Raw genomic sequence first — 22,892 nt, 5'->3', positions numbered from 1 at the left:
CTTCTCAGCGAAGGCAGCGAAGCAACACTTTCCTTTCAAACGGTGAGGCTGGTAAGGAAAGCGCAGTTTGTCTCTGACTGTCTCTATTCCCTTTGTCTCAGGGAGGCTGAATGAAAATGATGACTTCTTGACTGTGTTATCACACTGGGTGAGTAGGTGTGACATGCTGGAGCTGGATACTGAAGTTGAGTACGTGGTGGAATCGATGGATCTGTGTTTTCTGCATGGAGAAGGTAACCTGTCATTCGTTTATTTTTCTTAAAATGAAGCAAAGGACTAGGGAAGGTGGGTTCTTCTTCACAGCGCAGATTTTGATGACATTGTTGGAGTAGAAATCCATCCAAGGGTGGTCCTAAAGTTGGCAACATCAGTAGCATAACAAGAGAGTCTCATGGTTCCGCTGTAAAGTGGAAGTACAGAAAGCTGTTCAGCTCGCAGAGTGCAGGCCTGTGTGACCTGGGAATCTACTGATGGACTCTGCCTTATGAGGTGAGATATTTTCGATCGAGCAGGGGGAGTCATCGTGACTTAACAATGTGGTAGCTACACTTGTGATGGGCTCCTGCAGTTTTATCAGCTCTCGGACCCCGGAAGGCCTTCATCCTCCCTCCGTCTCTAGGATGAAAAGGCAAAAAATGCCATATTGTGAGGATGATTGAGTACAATTTTCTGCCGCTCCATAAATAACTTTGATACTTAGTATATGTTAGGAGTGCTTGTGGGAGCTTCAGCCTCTTCTCGAAGCAGTCCCGTCTGTCTAAAGCGCGTGCTTTTAAAAACATCTGTGTGTTACATACATTAGGAACTAAAACTGCAGCTTGATTTTCCTCCTCTAGGGCTGATTTTTCATAATTGCTTCACCCCGGTAACAGAAACGGATAGGCCCTGTTTCGTCAGGGTCAGTCCTGACCTCGTTTAAATGCTGCTGCAAAGCTTCAGTGTTTCAGTTTGCAAGCTGTAAAAATACTTTGTTAAAGATAAGAGTGCTTCTTGGAACTTAAGTGGTAGAACCACCTTCTCAATGGTAGCTTTTGCTGGCTTGCTTTTGTGCAATGTACATCTTTGCCATTGTGATTTAGCGTGCCTGATTGGTTTAGCATACAGACATTGGCACCCGCTGAGTTGATAAACAGGTCTTTCTCACTGTGCCATTTTTCCACTTCCTTTAATTGTATCTTTTTCAGTCTGTAACCACAGTTAATGTCTTTTTTTTTTTAAAAAAGCACACTACAGCAGCTTGCTTTGTTCATGTGTTCAAAAGATGTTTGTGGTTGCTTTTCCCCCAGTTGTTGCTTGGTTTTTTTTCCTCTTTAAATGCTTTCTGAAAGGTAGAACTGCATTTCCTTGTAGGGTGCACTTAGACTTTTTCCATGTTATCGGAGTTGTAAGAACATGTCAGTTTCAACACAGAAAAAAGGTCCAGCTTTTGCCACGAGGCTTTTGCCATTAGGGTTTAGCCTAATGTTGCCGAGGAAGCTTTCTTTCTGCTTCCCTCTAAGCCTTACTGTAAAAAAGAAAAAAAGCTGTCATGGGAAAGCCGGTTAAATCGGGCTCGGACCCCAGATTGTCACCGGTTTAATGCAATGAAAGTGTCCTGACTGGACTGAAGCACCCTAAAACACTTTGCGTGCTGCAGCATAAGAATGCAGATGGCTTATCACGCAGTAACTTGGGGATCAGCACCGTTTGCTGCCACTGGCAGAGGCTTTTTTCTTATTCCTTCTGACTGACACGGCCATAGGAGGTGCCTGTTTTGTGGCAGTAGTGCAGCAGCACCATCTCTCGACCCTGCTGCCTCAGACATTGCTTAGCCTCACTGCATTTTGTTTCCTGGTTTTGCTCGGCAGGACAAGTCCTGTTTGGCTGTAATTGCAGGGTTAGAGTGTAATATGAGGAAAGGAGGGTGTTGGCTTAGGAATTTCTGTTCCGCTTGCCACAGTTTTGCCACCAGTATTGCAGTTGGCGAGGTGGCTGTCGGGCGTGGGAATCGCGGGGGTGAGTCTCAGTGTGGGGACAGGTTTGTTGCTGACGCTTCAGCTGTTGGGGTTTTTGAGTTGCTGATGTGTGTTTTCTCATTCTACAGAACCACCTTCATGTTGCGTTCCAGGGAGTGTACTGTGGATGTACAGGAAAGATCTTTCCTGGTGAGACTGTCTATAACCACCGAAGATGTTCGCCAGCTCTGCGCTGAGAAGTTCGAGGTGGACAAGCCGGCAGAGTGCAGCCCGTTTCTTGTTGTCGACGACACCTGGCAGCAGCTGACGGAGCATACCTGCCCTCGGGAAATGAAGGCTGAGTTGCACAGCTGTCCCCAACCCCAGGTCTTCCACTTTGTCTACAAATGTGTTAACAGAGATCTGCGTGGTGCCATTTGTCACAATGATGACTCCACGTTTTAAAAGCAGCAGCTCGTCGTTGGATTTCTGTTCCTCTTGTTAACGGCTGAAAACATCTTTGTTGGCTGGCATTCCTTAGGAGCCGAGACTGGTCTTAAACCAGGATTGCCCAGTAAAAATCCCTTAGCCACATCAGGCATAGCTTAGAAAACCCCATGTAAATCGTGCACAGGGCCGGTTATGCAGACTATTCCACCAGCGTGTTTGAGCGAACAGCCACAAGACTCTGCTGCAGCATATCATATCGTGGCCCTCGGCAGGTTGTCTGCTGTGGTGTGCAAATGTCTTATTTTTTTTGCACCTGGCCTCTAGCCACATGTCATTTTGATTTATATACGTGTATGCTAGACAAGCATTGCAGTAAACTGGCTGGTGTTAGCTTGGGTTCGACTTGTCCCATTCAGGGCATCAGTTAACTCAGAATTACCTGGATGATTGATTGCATTCTTTCCTGTTTTTTTTTTTGTTTTGTTTTTTTTTTAATTACAGAAAATTGTGGGGGTTTATTATAGACATCTTGCAGCAGTTGCAGGTAGACTGTCAGGGTCGTCTTCTAAAAATATGTTTTCAGCTGTAAAGAATTCAGTAATTATGCATGTGATTTTAACATTCAATATACAAGAATAAGTCTCTTTCGGGTTTTGGCGTATTGCATTTAAGGTCTCTATGGTTTCTCCTCTTTTCCTGTTACAGGTGAGTTCTTGGGAGCTTGTGGTACCTGTAAGAAGGTCGTAGTATTGGCGCTGGTGATTTCATTGCCTTTATCTGAACTGGATGTACTGTTACCTGGGTTAGTGTTTCTATCCATTGGTTTAGACAGCCTTGTGGGTAGGAAGAGGAAGTTGAAAGAAAAGGATGTAGAGAAGGGGCAGAGAAAGAACGCAGAGAACCGAGTTTAGGAGTAAAATGTGTTAGTCTGTCTGCTGGTGCAGGCTCCTCTCAGAAAATGAGCCAAGGAGGTTGGTAAGGTGTTTGTAGTTTTACTGATTTTTTTTTCTTTTTTCCTGGTTTTTGTGGCTATAGGGGTTGGGTGGGTTGGTTTTTTTACAGGGTCTGGGATTTGTGGGGTTAGTGTGGGCTTGTGAGGTTTTTCTGTTGGTTTGTTTTTTTTAACTGGGGTTCTAAGGGGGGGTTTTGGTTCTCTGCCTTTTGAAGGCTTTGGGGTTCTGTGGGTTGCGGGTTTGGGGGAGGGCTAGGGGCTTCTGTGGTGTTTTGAGTTCCCGCAGCTTTTCTTGTGGGGTCTGGGGTTTGTGTGTGTCTTTAATGGGGGTTTGTGGCTTCTTTGGTTTTTGGGCTTTGTGGGGGTTTCTAGTTTGTGGGAATTCTTTGGGTATTTTGGTTTGGTTTTTCTTAGGCTGAGAGGCTTTAGGAGGAAAGCCTGTTCTGAGCGTGGTGTTCTCCTTGTAACAGAAGCAGGGTCTCACTGTGGCATGCCAGCTGTCGTGGCTATCAAGGGAGCTTTTTTGTTTTGTGTTGTTATCAATATTACAAGAGTTCCACTTTGTAAAATGCTTTTGTGATGAGTTCAGGCTACGTCTTGCATCCATTGAAAGCAGTATTTACTGGGGCCGAGTCTTCCTGTTTGGAGCTGAGGAAGGAAGTATGGATTGAATAACAATGTATTGGTTTTTGACCTGCAGATGGTGGAAGAAAGTGAGGAAAGACTAACAGAAGAGCAGATTGAGTCACTTCTCCAGGCAGTCACCAGTCTTCTTCCAGGGGATCCAGAAGAACAGCCAAGAGACTTGGCAATGTTGGCTGAAGACGAAGGTGACCAAACCTTGGAGGCATCTCAGCCCAAAGCTGGCAACGGTTTCGACAGAGGAGAATCGGCTGACAATTTTCTGGGTTATACTTGGCAGCAGTTTACTGTTGTATTGGACATTGTTGTAAAATGCCTTAGAATTTTTATTATTCAGAGGTGATGAGGGAACCAGTTGTTTCCAAGAAAGCGTGGCCAAGGCCACTGTTGTTGTGGCATCTTTCCATCGATGGGGCTGGCAGCAGCTGAGTCAGGGCGGTTGGCTCTTTTTGGGGGACTATGGGGTCTTTACAGGGTCTCTTTTTGGTGGGGTCTAGGGCTTTTGGGGGGGGTTCTCTAAGGGGGGGTGTGGGGTTCTTTGAGGGGATCTTTATGGGGTCTCATTTTGGGGGGGATGTGAGGGGCTTGGGGGCGTCTTTAAGGAGTCTCAGGTTTTTTGGGGGGTGGTTAGGGTTCTTTATGGGGTCTGTTTGGGGGGTCTGGGTTTTTTGGGGGGGCTCTTTGGGGAGTTGGGGGGCCCTAAGGGCCTTTTTAGGGGATCGTGGGGGGGCTCTTTGGGGGGGGGTGTGTCTCTGAGGGGTTCTGGGGGGGTCTCTCTAGGGTCTATTTTTGGGGTGTTGGGGGTTCCTTCGGGGGCCTTCTAGGGGGTCAGGGGCCAGGGTGGGGTTCGAGGGCTCTCAGAGGGGTCGCAGTAGGGTTGGGAGGGGGGTTGAATTCGCTGGAGGAGATGGGGGGTTGTTAATGAGCGCAGGTCAGCGGCAGACGGGTAATTAGTGGGGCAGGGGGAGCCGAAAAGGGCCGAGCAGAGGCGGAGAGATACGAGCAGAGGCGGAGAGATACGAGCACTGGCGGAAAGGCCCGAGCACTGGCGGAAAGGCCCGAGCGGGGATTCGAACACGGGGGTCCTCGGTGCTGCCGCCTTGCGGACACGCAGCGGTACTGCGCCCGGGTGGCGCAGCGCACGGAAGCCGCCGCGTTCTGCTGCCTCCGTGCACACTCGCCGCGTTCCTGCGCGGGTGCGCGCAGAGCCCGCTGCGTGCGGACTGCGGCCGGGCGGCGCAGCGCGAGCGGCAGGGCGCTTTAACGAGGGACGCCGCCATTGCGGGGCGGCCGCTCCCTCCCGGTGAGGGGGGGGTTCCGCCGCCCGTCGCGGGGTCGGCCGGGGCACTGTCAGGTCCGGGGAACCCCCGAAGGCGATGGGACTCCCTCGGGGGGGCAGATTTTGGGAGGGGGCGCGCGGGGGGGGGGGGTCACTGTCATGTGCGGGGATTCGAAGACGGGGTGAGGTCGCCCATCCGGGCGCTGACCGAGCTGGTACCTGCTTAGCTTCCCGGACGGGGAAGCTGTGAGGTCACCGGCCGCTCCCTCCCGGAGAGGCGCCGGTACCCCCCCCCTCGCGGGATCGCTCGGTGCTGCCGCCTTGCGGACACGCAGCGGTACTGCGCCCGGGTGGCGCAGCGCACGGAAGCCGCAGCGTTCCGAAAGTTCCCTCCCGGGGAGGCGGGGTTTCCTTCGCCCGTCGCGGGGTCGGCCGGGGCACTGTCAGGTCCGGGGAACCCTCGAAGGTGATGGGACTCCCTCGGGGGGGGTCAGATTTTGGGAGGAGGGGCGCACGTGGCGGGGGCACTGTTAGGTGCGGGGATTCGAAGACGGGGGGAGGTCGCCCATCCGGGCGCTGACCGAACTGGTCCCTGCTTAGCTTCCCGAACGGGGCAGCTGTGCTGTGTAGCCCCCCCCCAAGCTCGCGCCCCCAAACGGGGGCCCGGAAGCCCCCCGGCGGCCATTTTTCCGTCGGAGCCGCACGGAGATGGGCGCCGCCATGCTCGGAAGCCCCCCGGCCGCCTTTTAACCGCCGGAGCCGCACGGAGATGGGCGCCGCCATGCCCGGAAGCCCCCCGGCGGCCATTTTTCCGCCGTAGCCGCACGGAGATGGGCGCCGCCATGCCCGGAAGGCACCCCGGCCGCCTTTTAACCGCCGGAGCCGCACGGAGATGGGCGCCGCCATGCCCGGAAGTCCCCCGGCGGCCATTTTTCCGCCGGAGCCGCACGGAGATGGGCGCCGCCATGCCCCGCTCCCTTGCGGGGGAGTATATCCCGGCATGCCCCGCTCCTTTCCGGGGCAGTATATCCCGGCATGCCCCGCTCCTTTCCGGGCAGTATAACCGCGGAGCTGCCACGAGGAGCCTGCCCGTGCTTTCCGGGGCGATGAGGGGGCCCGTCGGGATGCCGGCGCTCCCTCCCGGTGAGGCTCCGGTTCCGCCGCCCGTCGCGGGGTCGGCCGGGGCCGGGCGGTCGGCGGGTCGCGGCGCGAGTGGTCGCGGCGGGCCGGGGGTCGGTGCGGGGCGCGCGGGCGGCGAGGCGCCGCGCCTTCCACCCCCCCCCAGCCGCGGCCGGCCTTCTGCCGGCGCCGGTCCGTGCCGGGACGTGTCTCCGCGGCGTCCGGCGGGGTGTCTGGGCCGGGAGGGGGGGCTCCGCGCCGCGCGGGCAGTGCGCGGAGGGGGTCGCGGCGGGGGCTCGGGGGTGCGGCCGGGCCAGAGCTCCCGTTCCCCGAGCAGCCGGCACGGGAGACACGGGGCACCGAAGGGGCCGGCGGGGCGGGGCGCGACTGGACTCTTCCGGTCAGTCTGAGCGTGTCCGGGCCGCGGGGCTGGCAGGTTTGGGGGGATTTGGGGGTTTGCGTGGGTCTGTGTCTCTCTCTAGTTGCGGCTTGTGGGTTTTCTGTCTCGCGGGGCTGTTTTGGCAGAGGAGGGCTTAGGGCTTCTCTTGTGGCTGCTGTGGCGTTCAGTGGTTATCGGGGGTTCTTGTGGTGTCTGGGGTTTCCGGGTTTGCTGGTTTCTTCGGCTCGGTGGTTATTTTGCTCTGGTCTTTTGTTGGTTTTCTGGTTTGGGTTTCTTTTGTGGTTTTAATTGGGTTTTTGGGGGTTCCGTGGCTCGCGGGGTTTCTATAATTTTTTATGGTAAATGAAAATGGAGCACAGGTTCTGCTCTGCCTTTTGTTTCCTTGTCAGCCTTTGTTGCCCTTGTGAAATGTCCAAGCCCATTGGAGACATTACTGTTTGGCTTGCTATTTGAGCTTTCTTCTTGGATACCTTGTACCCATTAAGTCCCCAAAAGTTTAAGAGTTGGGTGGTTACCCATCCAGAACCTGTTGTCCTTCTTGTGAGTCTTGGTCCTTCCCAGCCCTCCACTGACCCCTGCCCTTTCTTACTACTCCTCTGATTTTTTTTTTTTTTCCCCTTGCCTGTACTTCTCTATTGTACTGTCCTGCTCCCTTTTCTTCTCTCCCTTTCTCTTTCTTCATCTCCCTCTCCCTTTTCTTTTTCTCTCTGTGCTTTTTTCCTGCTTTCTCTTCCTCCTTTTTTCGTCTTCCATCTCTGTCCTGCAGGCCACTGCAGTTACTTTCCTTTTCCATCTCTTTGTCGTGATCTGCACCTGTCTTGTTTTCTCCAAAAATTTCTCTAGCCTGTTGTCTGGTGTTCTTTTTTTTTTTTTTCATTCTATATCTCACTGTCCCAGACAGCAAGCTGGCCCTTGAATATGCTTTATTCTCCATAAATGCAGGTGCTGTTGGCAGCAGTTCATGAAACGAGGGGCATCTCCAGCAGATCCTGCAGAAGACAGAGTTGCTGCCTGAGGAGAGCACGCCTCAAAGTGTGCATCGTCGGATTTGCGCTCGCTAGAGAGTATGGGACGAAGCTGGCATTGGCGTCCTGTCCAGCCAGTGTCAGGTGACACCCACTTTGCTGCGCACTGGTTACAGGAGGATCTAGAGTAATACAGATGTACTTCTCAGCGAAGGCAGCGAAGCAACACTTTCCTTTCAAACGGTGAGGCTGGTAAGGAAAGCGCAGTTTGTCTCTGACTGTCTCTATTCCCTTTGTCTCAGGGAGGCTGAATGAAAATGATGACTTCTTGACTGTGTTATCACACTGGGTGAGTAGGTGTGACATGCTGGAGCTGGATACTGAAGTTGAGTACGTGGTGGAATCGATGGATCTGTGTTTTCTGCATGGAGAAGGTAACCTGTCATTCGTTTATTTTTCTTAAAATGAAGCAAAGGACTAGGGAAGGTGGGTTCTTCTTCACAGCGCAGATTTTGATGACATTGTTGGAGTAGAAATCCATCCAAGGGTGGTCCTAAAGTTGGCAACATCAGTAGCATAACAAGAGAGTCTCATGGTTCCGCTGTAAAGTGGAAGTACAGAAAGCTGTTCAGCTCGCAGAGTGCAGGCCTGTGTGACCTGGGAATCTACTGATGGACTCTGCCTTATGAGGTGAGATATTTTCGATCGAGCAGGGGGAGTCATCGTGACTTAACAATGTGGTAGCTACACTTGTGATGGGCTCCTGCAGTTTTATCAGCTCTCGGACCCCGGAAGGCCTTCATCCTCCCTCCGTCTCTAGGATGAAAAGGCAAAAAATGCCATATTGTGAGGATGATTGAGTACAATTTTCTGCCGCTCCATAAATAACTTTGATACTTAGTATATGTTAGGAGTGCTTGTGGGAGCTTCAGCCTCTTCTCGAAGCAGTCCCGTCTGTCTAAAGCGCGTGCTTTTAAAAACATCTGTGTGTTACATACATTAGGAACTAAAACTGCAGCTTGATTTTCCTCCTCTAGGGCTGATTTTTCATAATTGCTTCACCCCGGTAACAGAAACGGATAGGCCCTGTTTCGTCAGGGTCAGTCCTGACCTCGTTTAAATGCTGCTGCAAAGCTTCAGTGTTTCAGTTTGCAAGCTGTAAAAATACTTTGTTAAAGATAAGAGTGCTTCTTGGAACTTAAGTGGTAGAACCACCTTCTCAATGGTAGCTTTTGCTGGCTTGCTTTTGTGCAATGTACATCTTTGCCATTGTGATTTAGCGTGCCTGATTGGTTTAGCATACAGACATTGGCACCCGCTGAGTTGATAAACAGGTCTTTCTCACTGTGCCATTTTTCCACTTCCTTTAATTGTATCTTTTTCAGTCTGTAACCACAGTTAATGTCTTTTTTTTTTTAAAAAAGCACACTACAGCAGCTTGCTTTGTTCATGTGTTCAAAAGATGTTTGTGGTTGCTTTTCCCCCAGTTGTTGCTTGGTTTTTTTTCCTCTTTAAATGCTTTCTGAAAGGTAGAACTGCATTTCCTTGTAGGGTGCACTTAGACTTTTTCCATGTTATCGGAGTTGTAAGAACATGTCAGTTTCAACACAGAAAAAAGGTCCAGCTTTTGCCACGAGGCTTTTGCCATTAGGGTTTAGCCTAATGTTGCCGAGGAAGCTTTCTTTCTGCTTCCCTCTAAGCCTTACTGTAAAAAAGAAAAAAAGCTGTCATGGGAAAGCCGGTTAAATCGGGCTCGGACCCCAGATTGTCACCGGTTTAATGCAATGAAAGTGTCCTGACTGGACTGAAGCACCCTAAAACACTTTGCGTGCTGCAGCATAAGAATGCAGATGGCTTATCACGCAGTAACTTGGGGATCAGCACCGTTTGCTGCCACTGGCAGAGGCTTTTTTCTTATTCCTTCTGACTGACACGGCCATAGGAGGTGCCTGTTTTGTGGCAGTAGTGCAGCAGCACCATCTCTCGACCCTGCTGCCTCAGACATTGCTTAGCCTCACTGCATTTTGTTTCCTGGTTTTGCTCGGCAGGACAAGTCCTGTTTGGCTGTAATTGCAGGGTTAGAGTGTAATATGAGGAAAGGAGGGTGTTGGCTTAGGAATTTCTGTTCCGCTTGCCACAGTTTTGCCACCAGTATTGCAGTTGGCGAGGTGGCTGTCGGGCGTGGGAATCGCGGGGGTGAGTCTCAGTGTGGGGACAGGTTTGTTGCTGACGCTTCAGCTGTTGGGGTTTTTGAGTTGCTGATGTGTGTTTTCTCATTCTACAGAACCACCTTCATGTTGCGTTCCAGGGAGTGTACTGTGGATGTACAGGAAAGATCTTTCCTGGTGAGACTGTCTATAACCACCGAAGATGTTCGCCAGCTCTGCGCTGAGAAGTTCGAGGTGGACAAGACGGCAGAGTGCAGCCCGTTTCTTGTTGTCGACGACACCTGGCAGCAGCTGACGGAGCATACCTGCCCTCGGGAAATGAAGGCTGAGTTGCACAGCTGTCCCCAACCCCAGGTCTTCCACTTTGTCTACAAATGTGTTAACAGAGATCTGCGTGGTGCCATTTGTCACAATGATGACTCCACGTTTTAAAAGCAGCAGCTCGTCGTTGGATTTCTGTTCCTCTTGTTAACGGCTGAAAACATCTTTGTTGGCTGGCATTCCTTAGGAGCCGAGACTGGTCTTAAACCAGGATTGCCCAGTAAAAATCCCTTAGCCACATCAGGCATAGCTTAGAAAACCCCATGTAAATCGTGCACAGGGCCGGTTATGCAGACTATTCCACCAGCGTGTTTGAGCGAACAGCCACAAGACTCTGCTGCAGCATATCATATCGTGGCCCTCGGCAGGTTGTCTGCTGTGGTGTGCAAATGTCTTATTTTTTTTGCACCTGGCCTCTAGCCACATGTCATTTTGATTTATATACGTGTATGCTAGACAAGCATTGCAGTAAACTGGCTGGTGTTAGCTTGGGTTCGACTTGTCCCATTCAGGGCATCAGTTAACTCAGAATTACCTGGATGATTGATTGCATTCTTTCCTGTTTTTTTTTTTGTTTTGTTTTTTTTTTAATTACAGAAAATTGTGGGGGTTTATTATAGACATCTTGCAGCAGTTGCAGGTAGACTGTCAGGGTCGTCTTCTAAAAATATGTTTTCAGCTGTAAAGAATTCAGTAATTATGCATGTGATTTTAACATTCAATATACAAGAATAAGTCTCTTTCGGGTTTTGGCGTATTGCATTTAAGGTCTCTATGGTTTCTCCTCTTTTCCTGTTACAGGTGAGTTCTTGGGAGCTTGTGGTACCTGTAAGAAGGTCGTAGTATTGGCGCTGGTGATTTCATTGCCTTTATCTGAACTGGATGTACTGTTACCTGGGTTAGTGTTTCTATCCATTGGTTTAGACAGCCTTGTGGGTAGGAAGAGGAAGTTGAAAGAAAAGGATGTAGAGAAGGGGCAGAGAAAGAACGCAGAGAACCGAGTTTAGGAGTAAAATGTGTTAGTCTGTCTGCTGGTGCAGGCTCCTCTCAGAAAATGAGCCAAGGAGGTTGGTAAGGTGTTTGTAGTTTTACTGATTTTTTTTTCTTTTTTCCTGGTTTTTGTGGCTATAGGGGTTGGGTGGGTTGGTTTTTTTACAGGCTCTGGGATTTGTGGGGTTAGTGTGGGCTTGTGAGGTTTTTCTGTTGGTTTGTTTTTTTTAACTGGGGTTCTAAGGGGGGGTTTTGGTTCTCTGCCTTTTGAAGGCTTTGGGGTTCTGTGGGTTGCGGGTTTGGGGGAGGGCTAGGGGCTTCTGTGGTGTTTTGAGTTCCCGCAGCTTTTCTTGTGGGGTCTGGGGTTTGTGTGTGTCTTTAATGGGGGTTTGTGGCTTCTTTGGTTTTTGGGCTTTGTGGGGGTTTCTAGTTTGTGGGAATTCTTTGGGTATTTTGGTTTGGTTTTTCTTAGGCTGAGAGGCTTTAGGAGGAAAGCCTGTTCTGAGCGTGGTGTTCTCCTTGTAACAGAAGCAGGGTCTCACTGTGGCATGCCAGCTGTCGTGGCTAACAAGGGAGCTTTTTTGTTTTGTGTTGTTATCAATATTACAAGAGTTCCACTTTGTAAAATGCTTTTGTGATGAGTTCAGGCTACGTCTTGCATCCATTGAAAGCAGTATTTACTGGGGCCGAGTCTTCCTGTTTGGAGCTGAGGAAGGAAGTATGGATTGAATAACAATGTATTGGTTTTTGACCTGCAGATGGTGGAAGAAAGTGAGGAAAGACTAACAGAAGAGCAGATTGAGTCACTTCTCCAGGCAGTCTACCAGTCTTCTTCCAGGGGATCCAGAAGAACAGCCAAGAGACTTGGCAATGTTGGCTGAAGACGAAGGTGACCAAACCTTGGAGGCATCTCAGCCCAAAGCTGGCAACGGTTTCGACAGAGGAGAATCGGCTGACAATTTTCTGGGTTATACTTGGCAGCAGTTTACTGTTGTATTGGACATTGTTGTAAAATGCCTTAGAATTTTTATTATTCAGAGGTGATGAGGGAACCAGTTGTTTCCAAGAAAGCGTGGCCAAGGCCACTGTTGTTGTGGCATCTTTCCATCGATGGGGCTGGCAGCAGCTGAGTCAGGGCGGTTGGCTCTTTTTGGGGGACTATGGGGTCTTTACAGGGTCTCTTTTTGGTGGGGTCTAGGGCTTTTGGGGGGGGTTCTCTAAGGGGGGGTGTGGGGTTCTTTGAGGGGATCTTTATGGGGTCTCATTTTGGGGGGGATGTGAGGGGCTTGGGGGCGTCTTTAAGGAGTCTCAGGTTTTTTGGGGGGTGGTTAGGGTTCTTTATGGGGTCTGTTTGGGGGGTCTGGGTTTTTTGGGGGGGCTCTTTGGGGAGTTGGGGGGCCCTAAGGGCCTTTTTAGGGGATCGTGGGGGGGCTCTTTGGGCGGGGGTGTGTCTCTGAGGGGTTCTGGGGGGGTCTCTCTAGGGTCTATTTTTGGGGTGTTGGGGGTTCCTTCGGGGGTCTTCTAGGGGGTCAGGGGCCAGGGTGGGGTTCGAGGGCTCTCAGAGGGGTCGCAGTAGGGTTGGGAGGGGGGTTGAATTCGCTGGAGGAGATGGGGGGTTGTTAATGAGCGCAGGTCAGCGGCAGACGGGTAATTAGTGGGGCAGGGGGAGCCGAAAAGGGCCGAGCAGAGGCGGAGAGATACGAGCAGAGGCGGAGAGATACGAGCACTGGCGGAAAGGCCCGAGCACTGGCGGAAAGGCCCGAGCGGGGATTCGAACACGGGGGTCCTCGGTGCTGCCGCCTTGCGGACACGCAGCGGTACTGCGCCCGGGTGGCGCAGCGCACGGAAGCCGCCGCGTTCTGCTGCCTCCGTGCACACTCGCCGCGTTCCTGCGCGGGTGCGCGCAGAGCCCGCTGCGTGCGGACTGCGGCCGGGCGGCGCAGCGCGAGCGGCAGGGCGCTTTAACGAGGGACGCCGCCATTGCGGGGCGGCCGCTCCCTCCCGGTGAGGGGGGGGTTCCGCCGCCCGTCGCGGGGTCGGCCGGGGCACTGTCAGGTCCGGGGAACCCCCGAAGGCGATGGGACTCCCTCGGGGGGGCAGATTTTGGGAGGGGGCGCGCGGGGGGGGGGGGTCACTGTCATGTGCGGGGATTCGAAGACGGGGTGAGGTCGCCCATCCGGGCGCTGACCGAGCTGGTACCTGCTTAGCTTCCCGGACGGGGAAGCTGTGAGGTCACCGGCCGCTCCCTCCCGGAGAGGCGCCGGTACCCCCCCCCTCGCGGGATCGCTCGGTGCTGCCGCCTTGCGGACACGCAGCGGTACTGCGCCCGGGTGGCGCAGCGCACGGAAGCCGCAGCGTTCCGAAAGTTCCCTCCCGGGGAGGCGGGGTTTCCTTCGCCCGTCGCGGGGTCGGCCGGGGCACTGTCAGGTCCGGGGAACCCTCGAAGGTGATGGGACTCCCTCGGGGGGGGTCAGATTTTGGGAGGAGGGGCGCACGTGGCGGGGGCACTGTTAGGTGCGGGGATTCGAAGACGGGGGGAGGTCGCCCATCCGGGCGCTGACCGAACTGGTCCCTGCTTAGCTTCCCGAACGGGGCAGCTGTGCTGTGTAGCCCCCCCCCAAGCTCGCGCCCCCAAACGGGGGCCCGGAAGCCCCCCGGCGGCCATTTTTCCGTCGGAGCCGCACGGAGATGGGCGCCGCCATGCTCGGAAGCCCCCCGGCCGCCTTTTAACCGCCGGAGCCGCACGGAGATGGGCGCCGCCATGCCCGGAAGCCCCCCGGCGGCCATTTTTCCGCCGTAGCCGCACGGAGATGGGCGCCGCCATGCCCGTAAGCCCCTCGGTCGCCATTTAACCGCCGGAGCCGTACGGAGATGGGCGCCGCCATGCCCGGAAGTCCCCCGGCGGCCATTTTTCCGCCGGAGCCGCACGGAGATGGGCGCCGCCATGCCCCGCTCCCTTGCGGGGGAGTATATCCCGGCATGCCCCGCTCCTTTCCGGGGCAGTATATCCCGGCATGCCCCGCTCTTTTCCGGGCAGTATAACCGCGGAGCTGCCACGAGGAGCCTGCCCGTGCTTTCCGGGGCGATGAGGGGGCCCGTCGGGATGCCGGCGCTCCCTCCCGGTGAGGCTCCGGTTCCGCCGCCCGTCGCGGGGTCGGCCGGGGCCGGGCGGTCGGCGGGTCGCGGCGCGAGTGGTCGCGGCGGGCCGGGGGTCGGTGCGGGGCGCGCGGGCGGCGAGGCGCCGCGCCTTCCACCCCCCCCCAGCCGCGGCCGGCCTTCTGCCGGCGCCGGTCCGTGCCGGGACGTGTCTCCGCGGCGTCCGGCGGGGTGTCTGGGCCGGGAGGGGGGGCTCCGCGCCGCGCGGGCAGTGCGCGGAGGGGGTCGCGGCGGGGGCTCGGGGGTGCGGCCGGGCCAGAGCTCCCGTTCCCCGAGCAGCCGGCACGGGAGACACGGGGCACCGAAGGGGCCGGCGGGGCGGGGCGCGACTGGACTCTTCCGGTCAGTCTGAGCGTGTCCGGGCCGCGGGGCTGGCAGGTTTGGGGGGATTTGGGGGTTTGCGTGGGTCTGTGTCTCTCTCTAGTTGCGGCTTGTGGGTTTTCTGTCTCGCGGGGCTGTTTTGGCAGAGGAGGGCTTAGGGCTTCTCTTGTGGCTGCTGTGGCGTTCAGTGGTTATCGGGGGTTCTTGTGGTGTCTGGGGTTTCCGGGTTTGCTGGTTTCTTCGGCTCGGTGGTTATTTTGCTCTGGTCTTTTGTTGGTTTTCTGGTTTGGGTTTCTTTTGTGGTTTTAATTGGGTTTTTGGGGGTTCCGTGGCTCGCGGGGTTTCTATAATTTTTTATGGTAAATGAAAATGGAGCACAGGTTCTGCTCTGCCTTTTGTTTCCTTGTCAGCCTTTGTTGCCCTTGTGAAATGTCCAAGCCCATTGGAGACATTACTGTTTGGCTTGCTATTTGAGCTTTCTTCTTGGATACCTTGTACCCATTAAGTCCCCAAAAGTTTAAGAGTTGGGTGGTTACCCATCCAGAACCTGTTGTCCTTCTTGTGAGTCTTGGTCCTTCCCAGCCCTCCACTGACCCCTGCCCTTTCTTACTACTCCTCTGATTTTTTTTTTTTTTCCCCTTGCCTGTACTTCTCTATTGTACTGTCCTGCTCCCTTTTCTTCTCTCCCTTTCTCTTTCTTCATCTCCCTCTCCCTTTTCTTTTTCTCTCTGTGCTTTTTTCCTGCTTTCTCTTCCTCCTTTTTTCGTCTTCCATCTCTGTCCTGCAGGCCACTGCAGTTACTTTCCTTTTCCATCTCTTTGTCGTGATCTGCACCTGTCTTGTTTTCTCCAAAAATTTCTCTAGCCTGTTGTCTGGTGTTCTTTTTTTTTTTTTTCATTCTATATCTCACTGTCCCAGACAGCAAGCTGGCCCTTGAATATGCTTTATTCTCCATAAATGCAGGTGCTGTTGGCAGCAGTTCATGAAACGAGGGGCATCTCCAGCAGATCCTGCAGAAGACAGAGTTGCTGCCTGAGGAGAGCACGCCTCAAAGTGTGCATCGTCGGATTTGCGCTCGCTAGAGAGTATGGGACGAAGCTGGCATTGGCGTCCTGTCCAGCCAGTGTCAGGTGACACCCACTTTGCTGCGCACTGGTTACAGGAGGATCTAGAGTAATACAGATGTACTTCTCAGCGAAGGCAGCGAAGCAACACTTTCCTTTCAAACGGTGAGGCTGGTAAGGAAAGCGCAGTTTGTCTCTGACTGTCTCTATTCCCTTTGTCTCAGGGAGGCTGAATGAAAATGATGACTTCTTGACTGTGTTATCACACTGGGTGAGTAGGTGTGACATGCTGGAGCTGGATACTGAAGTTGAGTACGTGGTGGAATCGATGGATCTGTGTTTTCTGCATGGAGAAGGTAACCTGTCATTCGTTTATTTTTCTTAAAATGAAGCAAAGGACTAGGGAAGGTGGGTTCTTCTTCACAGCGCAGATTTTGATGACATTGTTGGAGTAGAAATCCATCCAAGGGTGGTCCTAAAGTTGGCAACATCAGTAGCATAACAAGAGAGTCTCATGGTTCCGCTGTAAAGTGGAAGTACAGAAAGCTGTTCAGCTCGCAGAGTGCAGGCCTGTGTGACCTGGGAATCTACTGATGGACTCTGCCTTATGAGGTGAGATATTTTCGATCGAGCAGGGGGAGTCATCGTGACTTAACAATGTGGTAGCTACACTTGTGATGGGCTCCTGCAGTTTTATCAGCTCTCGGACCCCGGAAGGCCTTCATCCTCCCTCCGTCTCTAGGATGAAAAGGCAAAAAATGCCATATTGTGAGGATGATTGAGTACAATTTTCTGCCGCTCCATAAATAACTTTGATACTTAGTATATGTTAGGAGTGCTTGTGGGAGCTTCAGCCTCTTCTCGAAGCAGTCCCGTCTGTCTAAAGCGCGTGCTTTTAAAAACATCTGTGTGTTACATACATTAGGAACTAAAACTGCAGCTTGATTTTCCTCCTCTAGGGCTGATTTTTCATAATTGCTTCACCCCGGTAACAGAAACGGATAGGCCCTGTTTCGTCAGGGTCAGTCCTGACCTCGTTTAAATGCTGCTGCAAAGCTTCAGTGTTTCAGTTTGCAAGCTGTAAAAATACTTTGTTAAAGATAAGAGTGCTTCTTGGAACTTAAGTGGTAGAACCACCTTCTCAATGGTAGCTTTTGCTGGCTTGCTTTTGTGCAATGTACATCTTTGCCATTGTGATTTAGCGTGCCTGATTGGTTTAGCATACAGACATTGGCACCCGCTGAGTTGATAAACAGGTCTTTCTCACTGTGCCATTTTTCCACTTCCTTTAATTGTATCTTTTTCAGTCTGTAACCACAGTTAATGTCTTTTTTTTTTTAAAAAAGCACACTACAGCAGCTTGCTTTGTTCATGTGTTCAAAAGATGTTTGTGGTTGCTTTTCCCCCAGTTGTTGCTTGGTTTTTTTTCCTCTTTAAATGCTTTCTGAAAGGTAGAACTGCATTTCCTTGTAGGGTGCACTTAGACTTTTTCCATGTTATCGGAGTTGTAAGAACATGTCAGTTTCAACACAGAAAAAAGGTCCAGCTTTTGCCACGAGGCTTTTGCCATTAGGGTTTAGCCTAATGTTGCCGAGGAAGCTTTCTTTCTGCTTCCCTCTAAGCCTTACTGTAAAAAAGAAAAAAAGCTGTCATGGGAAAGCCGGTTAAATCGGGCTCGGACCCCAGATTGTCACCGGTTTAATGCAATGAAAGTGTCCTGACTGGACTGAAGCACCCTAAAACACTTTGCGTGCTGCAGCATAAGAATGCAGATGGCTTATCACGCAGTAACTTGGGGATCAGCACCGTTTGCTGCCACTGGCAGAGGCTTTTTTCTTATTCCTTCTGACTGACACGGCCATAGGAGGTGCCTGTTTTGTGGCAGTAGTGCAGCAGCACCATCTCTCGACCCTGCTGCCTCAGACATTGCTTAGCCTCACTGCATTTTGTTTCCTGGTTTTGCTCGGCAGGACAAGTCCTGTTTGGCTGTAATTGCAGGGTTAGAGTGTAATATGAGGAAAGGAGGGTGTTGGCTTAGGAATTTCTGTTCCGCTTGCCACAGTTTTGCCACCAGTATTGCAGTTGGCGAGGTGGCTGTCGGGCGTGGGAATCGCGGGGGTGAGTCTCAGTGTGGGGACAGGTTTGTTGCTGACGCTTCAGCTGTTGGGGTTTTTGAGTTGCTGATGTGTGTTTTCTCATTCTACAGAACCACCTTCATGTTGCGTTCCAGGGAGTGTACTGTGGATGTACAGGAAAGATCTTTCCTGGTGAGACTGTCTATAACCACCGAAGATGTTCGCCAGCTCTGCGCTGAGAAGTTCGAGGTGGACAAGACGGCAGAGTGCAGCCCGTTTCTTGTTGTCGACGACACCTGGCAGCAGCTGACGGAGCATACCTGCCCTCGGGAAATGAAGGCTGAGTTGCACAGCTGTCCCCAACCCCAGGTCTTCCACTTTGTCTACAAATGTGTTAACAGAGATCTGCGTGGTGCCATTTGTCACAATGATGACTCCACGTTTTAAAAGCAGCAGCTCGTCGTTGGATTTCTGTTCCTCTTGTTAACGGCTGAAAACATCTTTGTTGGCTGGCATTCCTTAGGAGCCGAGACTGGTCTTAAACCAGGATTGCCCAGTAAAAATCCCTTAGCCACATCAGGCATAGCTTAGAAAACCCCATGTAAATCGTGCACAGGGCCGGTTATGCAGACTATTCCACCAGCGTGTTTGAGCGAACAGCCACAAGACTCTGCTGCAGCATATCATATCGTGGCCCTCGGCAGGTTGTCTGCTGTGGTGTGCAAATGTCTTATTTTTTTTGCACCTGGCCTCTAGCCACATGTCATTTTGATTTATATACGTGTATGCTAGACAAGCATTGCAGTAAACTGGCTGGTGTTAGCTTGGGTTCGACTTGTCCCATTCAGGGCATCAGTTAACTCAGAATTACCTGGATGATTGATTGCATTCTTTCCTGTTTTTTTTTTTGTTTTGTTTTTTTTTTAATTACAGAAAATTGTGGGGGTTTATTATAGACATCTTGCAGCAGTTGCAGGTAGACTGTCAGGGTCGTCTTCTAAAAATATGTTTTCAGCTGTAAAGAATTCAGTAATTATGCATGTGATTTTAACATTCAATATACAAGAATAAGTCTCTTTCGGGTTTTGGCGTATTGCATTTAAGGTCTCTATGGTTTCTCCTCTTTTCCTGTTACAGGTGAGTTCTTGGGAGCTTGTGGTACCTGTAAGAAGGTCGTAGTATTGGCGCTGGTGATTTCATTGCCTTTATCTGAACTGGATGTACTGTTACCTGGGTTAGTGTTTCTATCCATTGGTTTAGACAGCCTTGTGGGTAGGAAGAGGAAGTTGAAAGAAAAGGATGTAGAGAAGGGGCAGAGAAAGAACGCAGAGAACCGAGTTTAGGAGTAAAATGTGTTAGTCTGTCTGCTGGTGCAGGCTCCTCTCAGAAAATGAGCCAAGGAGGTTGGTAAGGTGTTTGTAGTTTTACTGATTTTTTTTTCTTTTTTCCTGGTTTTTGTGGCTATAGGGGTTGGGTGGGTTGGTTTTTTTACAGGGTCTGGGATTTGTGGGGTTAGTGTGGGCTTGTGAGGTTTTTCTGTTGGTTTGTTTTTTTTAACTGGGGTTCTAAGGGGGGGTTTTGGTTCTCTGCCTTTTGAAGGCTTTGGGGTTCTGTGGGTTGCGGGTTTGGGGGAGGGCTAGGGGCTTCTGTGGTGTTTTGAGTTCCCGCAGCTTTTCTTGTGGGGTCTGGGGTTTGTGTGTGTCTTTAATGGGGGTTTGTGGCTTCTTTGGTTTTTGGGCTTTGTGGGGGTTTCTAGTTTGTGGGAATTCTTTGGGTATTTTGGTTTGGTTTTTCTTAGGCTGAGAGGCTTTAGGAGGAAAGCCTGTTCTGAGCGTGGTGTTCTCCTTGTAACAGAAGCAGGGTCTCACTGTGGCATGCCAGCTGTCGTGGCTATCAAGGGAGCTTTTTTGTTTTGTGTTGTTATCAATATTACAAGAGTTCCACTTTGTAAAATGCTTTTGTGATGAGTTCAGGCTACGTCTTGCATCCATTGAAAGCAGTATTTACTGGGGCCGAGTCTTCCTGTTTGGAGCTGAGGAAGGAAGTATGGATTGAATAACAATGTATTGGTTTTTGACCTGCAGATGGTGGAAGAAAGTGAGGAAAGACTAACAGAAGAGCAGATTGAGTCACTTCTCCAGGCAGTCACCAGTCTTCTTCCAGGGGATCCAGAAGAACAGCCAAGAGACTTGGCAATGTTGGCTGAAGACGAAGGTGACCAAACCTTGGAGGCATCTCAGCCCAAAGCTGGCAACGGTTTCGACAGAGGAGAATCGGCTGACAATTTTCTGGGTTATACTTGGCAGCAGTTTACTGTTGTATTGGACATTGTTGTAAAATGCCTTAGAATTTTTATTATTCAGAGGTGATGAGGGAACCAGTTGTTTCCAAGAAAGCGTGGCCAAGGCCACTGTTGTTGTGGCATCTTTCCATCGATGGGGCTGGCAGCAGCTGAGTCAGGGCGGTTGGCTCTTTTTGGGGGACTATGGGGTCTTTACAGGGTCTCTTTTTGGTGGGGTCTAGGGCTTTTGGGGGGGGTTCTCTAAGGGGGGGTGTGGGGTTCTTTGAGGGGATCTTTATGGGGTCTCATTTTGGGGGGGATGTGAGGGGCTTGGGGGCGTCTTTAAGGAGTCTCAGGTTTTTTGGGGGGTGGTTAGGGTTCTTTATGGGGTCTGTTTGGGGGGTCTGGGTTTTTTGGGGGGGCTCTTTGGGGAGTTGGGGGGCCCTAAGGGCCTTTTTAGGGGATCGTGGGGGGGCTCTTTGGGGGGGGGTGTGTCTCTGAGGGGTTCTGGGGGGGTCTCTCTAGGGTCTATTTTTGGGGTGTTGGGGGTTCCTTCGGGGGCCTTCTAGGGGGTCAGGGGCCAGGGTGGGGTTCGAGGGCTCTCAGAGGGGTCGCAGTAGGGTTGGGAGGGGGGTTGAATTCGCTGGAGGAGATGGGGGGTTGTTAATGAGCGCAGGTCAGCGGCAGACGGGTAATTAGTGGGGCAGGGGGAGCCGAAAAGGGCCGAGCAGAGGCGGAGAGATACGAGCAGAGGCGGAGAGATACGAGCACTGGCGGAAAGGCCCGAGAACTGGCGGAAAGGCCCGAGCACTGGCGGAAAGGCCCGAGCGGGGATTCGAACACGGGGGTCCTCGGTGCTGCCGCCTTGCGGACACGCAGCGGTACTGCGCCCGGGTGGCGCAGCGCACGGAAGCCGCCGCGTTCTGCTGCCTCCGTGCACACTCGCCGCGTTCCTGCGCGGGTGCGCGCAGAGCCCGCTGCGTGCGGACTGCGGCCGGGCGGCGCAGCGCGAGCGGCAGGGCGCTTTAACGAGGGACGCCGCCATTGCGGGGCGGCCGCTCCCTCCCGGTGAGGGGGGGGTTCCGCCGCCCGTCGCGGGGTCGGCCGGGGCACTGTCAGGTCCGGGGAACCCCCAAAGGCGATGGGACTCCCTCGGGGGGGCAGATTTTGGGAGGGGGCGCGCGGGGGGGGGGGGTCACTGTCATGTGCGGGGATTCGAAGACGGGGTGAGGTCGCCCATCCGGGCGCTGACCGAGCTGGTACCTGCTTAGCTTCCCGGACGGGGAAGCTGTGAGGTCACCGGCCGCTCCCTCCCGGAGAGGCGCCGGTACCCCCCCCCTCGCGGGATCGCTCGGTGCTGCCGCCTTGCGGACACGCAGCGGTACTGCGCCCGGGTGGCGCAGCGCACGGAAGCCGCAGCGTTCCGAAAGTTCCCTCCCGGGGAGGCGGGGTTTCCTTCGCCCGTCGCGGGGTCGGCCGGGGCACTGTCAGGTCCGGGGAACCCTCGAAGGTGATGGGACTCCCTCGGGGGGGGTCAGATTTTGGGAGGAGGGGCGCACGTGGCGGGGGCACTGTTAGGTGCGGGGATTCGAAGACGGGGGGAGGTCGCCCATCCGGGCGCTGACCGAACTGGTCCCTGCTTAGCTTCCCGAACGGGGCAGCTGTGCTGTGTAGCCCCCCCCCAAGCTCGCGCCCCCAAACGGGGGCCCGGAAGCCCCCCGGCGGCCATTTTTCCGTCGGAGCCGCACGGAGATGGGCGCCGCCATGCTCGGAAGCCCCCCGGCCGCCTTTTAACCGCCGGAGCCGCACGGAGATGGGCGCCGCCATGCCCGGAAGCCCCCCGGCGGCCATTTTTCCGCCGTAGCCGCACGGAGATGGGCGCCGCCATGCCCGGAAGGCACCCCGGCCGCCTTTTAACCGCCGGAGCCGCACGGAGATGGGCGCCGCCATGCCCGGAAGTCCCCCGGCGGCCATTTTTCCGCCGGAGCCGCACGGAGATGGGCGCCGCCATGCCCCGCTCCCTTGCGGGGGAGTATATCCCGGCATGCCCCGCTCCTTTCCGGGGCAGTATATCCCGGCATGCCCCGCTCCTTTCCGGGCAGTATAACCGCGGAGCTGCCACGAGGAGCCTGCCCGTGCTTTCCGGGGCGATGAGGGGGCCCGTCGGGATGCCGGCGCTCCCTCCCGGTGAGGCTCCGGTTCCGCCGCCCGTCGCGGGGTCGGCCGGGGCCGGGCGGTCGGCGGGTCGCGGCGCGAGTGGTCGCGGCGGGCCGGGGGTCGGTGCGGGGCGCGCGGGCGGCGAGGCGCCGCGCCTTCCACCCCCCCCCAGCCGCGGCCGGCCTTCTGCCGGCGCCGGTCCGTGCCGGGACGTGTCTCCGCGGCGTCCGGCGGGGTGTCTGGGCCGGGAGGGGGGGCTCCGCGCCGCGCGGGCAGTGCGCGGAGGGGGTCGCGGCGGGGGCTCGGGGGTGCGGCCGGGCCAGAGCTCCCGTTCCCCGAGCAGCCGGCACGGGAGACACGGGGCACCGAAGGGGCCGGCGGGGCGGGGCGCGACTGGACTCTTCCGGTCAGTCTGAGCGTGTCCGGGCCGCGGGGCTGGCAGGTTTGGGGGGATTTGGGGGTTTGCGTGGGTCTGTGTCTCTCTCTAGTTGCGGCTTGTGGGTTTTCTGTCTCGCGGGGCTGTTTTGGCAGAGGAGGGCTTAGGGCTTCTCTTGTGGCTGCTGTGGCGTTCAGTGGTTATCGGGGGTTCTTGTGGTGTCTGGGGTTTCCGGGTTTGCT

At 53.9% G+C, this 22,892-nt stretch overlaps 3 long non-coding RNA genes across 7 annotated transcripts; all 3 read left to right on the top strand.

Annotated features, from left to right (window-relative positions):
* Window positions 1-81: 81 nt before the first annotated feature.
* LOC311204349 lies at window positions 82-4,329 on the top strand. 3 transcript variants are annotated; one of them, XR_014618048.1, is made up of 4 exons: window positions 82-233; window positions 2,084-2,321; window positions 3,090-3,186; window positions 4,037-4,329. It is a non-coding gene; the product is annotated as an uncharacterized lncRNA (long non-coding RNA). The 3 variants fall into 3 exon arrangements; XR_014618049.1 differs by having other exon boundaries at window positions 134-148; XR_014618050.1 differs by lacking the exon at window positions 82-233 and adding an exon at window positions 884-898.
* A 3,602-nt stretch (window positions 4,330-7,931) lies between these two features.
* Window positions 7,932-11,130, top strand: LOC311204345. Of its 2 annotated transcripts, none has more exons than XR_014618041.1 (3): window positions 7,932-8,175; window positions 10,026-10,263; window positions 11,032-11,130. It is a non-coding gene; the product is annotated as an uncharacterized lncRNA (long non-coding RNA). The 2 variants fall into 2 exon arrangements; XR_014618042.1 differs by lacking the exon at window positions 7,932-8,175 and adding an exon at window positions 8,822-8,840.
* A 4,777-nt stretch (window positions 11,131-15,907) lies between these two features.
* Window positions 15,908-20,213, top strand: LOC311204348. 2 transcript variants are annotated; one of them, XR_014618046.1, is made up of 4 exons: window positions 15,908-16,117; window positions 17,968-18,205; window positions 18,974-19,070; window positions 19,921-20,213. It is a non-coding gene; the product is annotated as an uncharacterized lncRNA (long non-coding RNA). The 2 variants fall into 2 exon arrangements; XR_014618047.1 differs by lacking the exon at window positions 15,908-16,117 and adding an exon at window positions 16,768-16,782.
* The last annotated feature ends 2,679 nt before the right edge of the window (window positions 20,214-22,892 follow it).

The sequence above is a fragment of the Gallinula chloropus genome (genome assembly GCF_964237585.1).
Source record: "Gallinula chloropus genome assembly, contig: HAP1_SCAFFOLD_313, whole genome shotgun sequence".
NCBI lineage: Eukaryota > Metazoa > Chordata > Aves > Gruiformes > Rallidae > Gallinula > Gallinula chloropus.
This window is presented reverse-complemented; position numbering and strand designations above follow the sequence as displayed.